This window comes from Danio rerio, chromosome 9 (genome assembly GCF_049306965.1).
Source record: "Danio rerio strain Tuebingen ecotype United States chromosome 9, GRCz12tu, whole genome shotgun sequence".
Lineage (NCBI taxonomy): Eukaryota > Metazoa > Chordata > Actinopteri > Cypriniformes > Danionidae > Danio > Danio rerio.
The window spans coordinates 25,841,517-25,847,583 of NC_133184.1; the positions used below are offsets into that span (position 1 = coordinate 25,841,517).

Here is a 6,067-nt window from a genome sequence, read left to right on the forward strand (position 1 = left end):
AATTCCTCACATCTGCTTTCTGAGTCAATGTGGAAACATGACTGGTACATATAGATAGTAAGGAATTCTCTCAATTTCAGCTTTATATATATATATATATATATATATATATATATATATATATATATATATATATATATATATATATATATATATATATATATATAAATTTCAGCTTTATATATATTATATATATATATATATATATAGATATATATATATATATATATATATATATATATATATATATATATATATATATATATATATATATAAAATTATATATATGTGTATGTGTGTGTGTGTGTATTATATGTGTGTATTATTATATCTTTTCTGCATTTATAGCAGATCAACAACAGTAATTTTATTGAGGTCTTGGGCTCACAAAAGCAAAAAGGAAATTCGTCACGAACAGGATTCGAACCTGTGCGGGGAAACCCCATTGGATTTCGAGTCCAACGCCTTAACCTCTCGGCCACCGTGACGCCATCTTAAACTGCACAAAAACTCAATATAGATATTTCTATCTGCACTTCACACTACAGTGATATTAAACTTGTGTTGATTTTTTAATGTTTCTTATTCTTTGATCACTTAAACACAACAAAATACAATTGTACCTTTGTATCAACTTACGTAAAACCAACACGCATTAGCACGGGTTTCACATGAACTTTATGTGGGTAACGTTATATAATTCATACGCAAATGCAGTTACTACATATAGAAACGAAACGATTTTTTTTCAAAGAATTATAATAATTATAATTTTAAATATCATAAGTAACGTAAGTTAATAAACTGACATATATACGACATTTGGCCACACGGTGGAGACAGCATCCAACAAAATGCTAAAAATGTCAAAACTACCCAAGCTCGCTAGACCCAAAAAGAATAAAACACATTTTGCTTGTGTTTTTCAGCGACTATTTAAAATAATGCCAATGTCCTTTTGAAAAAAAGCATAGTCCTGTAAGTAAACCTAGAATAAAAAGTTTTGGCAATTCAAAATAATTAAAAGTGCATGCAAGTATGACTATTAATTACATTCTGCACTGCATTCGCTTTAAAACCCTTAATTTTTTAGGCAAGGTATACAACAAACTGTGTTGCGTCTTCTCTAATATAACATCCAAGTTCTCTTACAAATGTTTCACACACAGTGTAAATTTTTAACTCCGTACTGCAATAATCCTTTAACAATAGACGTAAACTGACTCAGTCTACCTGAAAGCCAGAGAAATTTCTGACCGCTTACCAAACCCACATGTGGTTGATGTTGAAAAGAAACCGTGAAGTTTTCTGTCAAAAAGAGCAATTCATCTTAACTCGCATATTCCACACAAAAGAAGAACAACAGGGTTTTATAGGCTCACAAAACTCCTTTAATTAGCACATCATCGTTTAGGAATTGCACATGTTTTATGGATAACGCCGTTTATTGTAAACACACTGCGCCACGCTCAGGCTGAGTCCTGAAGTTGTTTTATAATGCTTTACTGGCAAAGTGTGTCGCCCAAGTGTGCCGCAAGCCTACGTTTGAGTGAAGGTTTCGGCCGTTAGATCGCCCCCTGGGGGCTGGCTGCAGTACAAGTCATAAAGCCCGCCTCCTCCGTGTTAATGAAGGAGACTTGAGCCCAAATAAAAAAAAATATTACACTTGCAATAAAATGTCCCGAAAGATAGTTCTGGTCGATTAAGGCACTGGTTATTGTGCTGAAATAGGTGCAGATCTTAATTTTTGTAAACAGTTTGTTTTTAGCAGTAATTTAATGCTGGGCGTGTCATCGTGATTGACAGCTGTGATTTACAGTTTCTCAAAGCGCGGCGTCTGAGCTTCGGCAGAAGACTGAAGTAGACTGAAATGTTATTATTCGATTTCTGTGTTATTTTACCATGACAAAATGAGTTCAGCAGTAAACTATAGTTTCTGACATACATGATCCTGGTGGAACACTGTTTATTCGCTAAGTTCAGGGCTTTTTTCGGGCTTTATTAGTTTGCTGATACACGCCTAGCCACCCAGATAGCAAAACACAGTTCCGGCTAGATTCTCGCCTGCCGGAGACTTATCTCTTAGAGCTCAGACTGACTAATGTTACCTCTGCTGGACCTACTCCGGATGCCTGGACTCACTGCCCGATTCCAGTCCGAGTGAATCGAGCCAGATGCGGCGGCCGAGCGAGCAGGCGCTGCCGCATGCGAGCCGGAATCAGCCCGCGACGCCGCGAGTAAGTTGTGCGCTGCGGCCTGGAGCTGGCGCGATTGAATATATAAAACCCTCATATTTGTTAACGTTATTACATCCATTTGTGTTGATATGACAGCAAACGCATGCTGAGAAGTTCGGGGGGCGTAGTTGATTTTACATAAAGCGTTTGATTGGAAGCTCGACTCTGCTCATTTTCGCGGCTCCTCCTCTGGCTCCATCAGACAATCCTTCTGCGCATGTCTGGCTCCAATTTCAGCAGTCTTTTGCGACAGTTTGTGCCCGTCAAGCAGGCGTTTTGCCCTCAAGGCGTTCAATGGGAAAAAGGGCTGTCGCGTCGTCCATATTTTTTACAGTCATTGGTGTCGCCCAATGACTGTAAAAAATATGGACGACGCGACAGCCCTTTTTCCCATTGAACGCCTTGAGGGCAAAACGCCTGCTTGACGGGCACAAACTGTCGCAAAAGACTGCTGAAATTGGAGCCAGACATGCGCAGAAGGATTGTCTGATGGAGCCAGAGGAGGAGCCGCGAAAATGAGCAGAGTCGAGCTTCCAATCAAACGCTTTATGTAAAATCAACTACGCCCCCCGAACTTCTCAGCATGCGTTTGCTGTCATATCAACACAAATGGATGTAATAACGTTAACAAATATGAGGGTTTTATATATTCAATCGCGCCAGCTCCAGGCCGCAGCGCACAACTTACTCGCGGCGTCGCGGGCTGATTCCGGCTCGCATGCGGCAGCGCCTGCTCGCTCGGCCGCCGCATCTGGCTCGATTCACTCGGACTGGAATCGGGCAGTGAGTCCAGGCATCCGGAGTAGGTCCAGCAGAGGTAACATTAGTCAGTCTGAGCTCTAAGAGATAAGTCTCCGGCAGGCGAGAATCTAGCCGGAACTGTGTTTTGCTATCTGGGTGGCTAGGCGTGTATCAGCAAACTAATAAAGCCCGAAAAAAGCCCTGAACTTAGCGAATAAACAGTGTTCCACCAGGATCATGTATGTCAGAAACTATAGTTTACTGCTGAACTCATTTTGTCATGGTAAAATAACACAGAAATCGAATAATAACATTTCAGTCTACTTCAGTCTTCTGCCGAAGCTCAGACGCCGCGCTTTGAGAAACTGTAAATCACAGCTGTCAATCACGATGACACGCCCAGCATTAAATTACTGCTAAAAACAAACTGTTTACAAAAATTAAGATCTGCACCTATTTCAGCACAATAACCAGTGCCTTAATCGACCAGAACTATCTTTCGGGACATTTTATTGCAAGTGTAATATTTTTTTTTATTTGGGCTCAAGTCTCCTTCATTAACACGGAGGAGGCGGGCTTTATGACTTGTACTGCAGCCAGCCCCCAGGGGGCGATCTAACGGCCGAAACCTTCACTCAAACGTAGGCTTGCGGCACACTTGGTGTCGCCGCACCAGCATGAGACAGTGCGGTCCGAGGGAAGCAAGCCACGAAGGCCTGCGGGCAGGACAGCACACCTGTACATATGCGGGTTCCCCATACCTCAGCTAACCCATGAAAACAATCAATCCTTTCCCACCTCTTCTGCTTCCAGTCAGTGGAAAATGAAGCTCATAGAAGCAATCCATCAAATCCAGGAATGCACCTTCTTCACCTGCTGTGTGTGATAGATGTGAGAGGGGAAACATGTAGTTTAGTTTAAAAAATTATCCTGGAACAAAATGTGTACTGGTCTGAGAACTTATTTCATTGAATCATCTAAAGCCAAGGAGAATGTGAGGTTATTAGATCAGCAGTATAGAATGTTTGACAACGCACAGATACTTCTGCTTTACTGTACATTTGTAGTTAATAGGTTGTGTGTTTGTGTGCCCTCGCCATGCACTAGAGCAGTAATTGGAGAGTTGTTGGCAGCTGGCAACGTTGCCATGGAGATGGCAGTCAGTTGTGCTGGCTTTTCCCCAGAAATTTTGTAAACATTTCCTACCACTCTCAGACCTCATTTAGACACATATTCAAACATGGAGGTGGACTGCTACAAAATATTTTCATAAAAGTTTAAAATAAAACTACTGTCAACATTTTATCTCTTTCCTTTGTACTTGTCTGTTTTATATCCTAAAAAGGAGTGTGCTGGTATAAGTAATAATATATAATGGAGCAGAGATGATGGTGTTGTATTGGTGCTTTTTTTATTTGTATCTATTTCCCTGTTACACTTGGAATCAAGGTGTGTTTTGGTTGATTGGATCACAAGTTTTCCAATTTCCTGATTCTTTAAAGCAGGGGTGCCCAAACTTTTTCTTGTGAAGGGCCAAAAACCACACTTGATTGAGGGCGGTGGGCCAAAGGTAAATATACCAAAATATTAAAGTTCAAACTATAAACTACATTAAAGTGGGCATGGTAAATTCCCAATTTATTCAGATATACAATAAATACTTTAATCGTATTATTATGTTATTATTATACATCAATACACATTTTTACATTTTGCAATGAACTTCTTACAATAAAAACAATCCCATTTATAACAGAGTTCAATAAGGAGTCTTGAGTCAAGCTTCACCTGTCTTTCCCTTTATCTACTCGTCAAAGTCTTCTGCATTGTCTTTGATCCATCAAGTGACAGTATTTATTACATATTACAAATCTGATTCCTTCACAGCATTGAACTGAATCATTTAACTTCAGTTAGTTTTTTTGTTGCTCAAAAGTTAAACTAACAAAAGGTTATGATCAATTAAAAATGATGATCACTGTTAAAGGCATTCGTCCCAACCTTCCCCATCAATCTCCCTCACTTTTCAGATGGAATGGCGGGCTAAATCAAAGGTTACCATGGGTCACCTTTGGCCCGTTGGCCCTAGTTTGTCCATCTCTGCTTTAAGGAAAGGATCTATGGATGCTTGGGCAGGTGTATAGGCCTTTTCTGGCATTGTAAAAGTAAAAACCATACAGAGATAAGCATTTTTCATGTGTTTTGATAGCTGGAAATTACACCAAACTCTGCTATTATGTGTTCTTTCTGCATTTTCACTGTAAAACCAAATGTTATTTTAGGTGACTACATTTGTGTCAACAGTATGTATGGAATTTAATCAAATACTTTGTCGACCATCTAAAATAGGTCAAATGTTGACAAGTTCAAAATGTTTCAAAGCCAGTTTAGACCTAGGGCCTGTACCATGAATCCAGGGGTTTTAGATACCACAAAGGTAGCTCAGTTGTTCCATAATACTATGGCAACAAAGAGTATTAAAGTCAAGTTGCCTTTGTGTTATCTAAAACCCAAGATTTAGGGGCGGACTGGCCATCTGGCAATTCTGGCAAATGCCAGAATGGCCGGACCAATTTTTATATGTGGATTGGTCAGTTTTTTTTTTTTTTTTTAATATGTATTGTTTTTAAGTGCAGACAGCTTTTATCTCTTGCTAGATGTGATATTATAATGATGATAATAAAAAAAAAAAAGTTAAACATTTGGCCAAATCGGCAACTGCCGCCTGGTTTCAAGATAGGCCGACCCAATCCAAGGTTACCCGGACATAATCAAAATTGGGCAAAAATGTCATATTATTTCACCATCTTTACACCAAAATAAATAGTGAATGTGCGTGTCTGTGGGTGGGGCTGTGTCGGTGTGGTAATGTGGGCAGGTGTGGCAACAGTGCCAGGGATGAATTTTTGTCCCAGTCCGCCCTTCCAAGATTGGTGCAAACTTACCTGAAACAACTGCCTACAGTTAATCCAGCTTCATTACAGGGCCCCGTATTTAACATTGTTCACTTAGCATTGATGAACAATGACACATCTTGATACTAGGTGTAAATGGTCTACTCTATACTATTTGCATCATATTACTATAAC

At 39.6% G+C, this 6,067-nt stretch overlaps 1 non-coding gene across 1 annotated transcript; it reads right to left on the bottom strand.

Annotated features, from left to right (window-relative positions):
- Nucleotides 1-406: 406 nt before the first annotated feature.
- Nucleotides 407-488, bottom strand: trnas-cga (transfer RNA serine (anticodon CGA)). Its single transcript has one exon. It is a non-coding gene; the product is annotated as a tRNA-Ser (tRNA).
- Nucleotides 489-6,067: the final 5,579 nt, after the last annotated feature.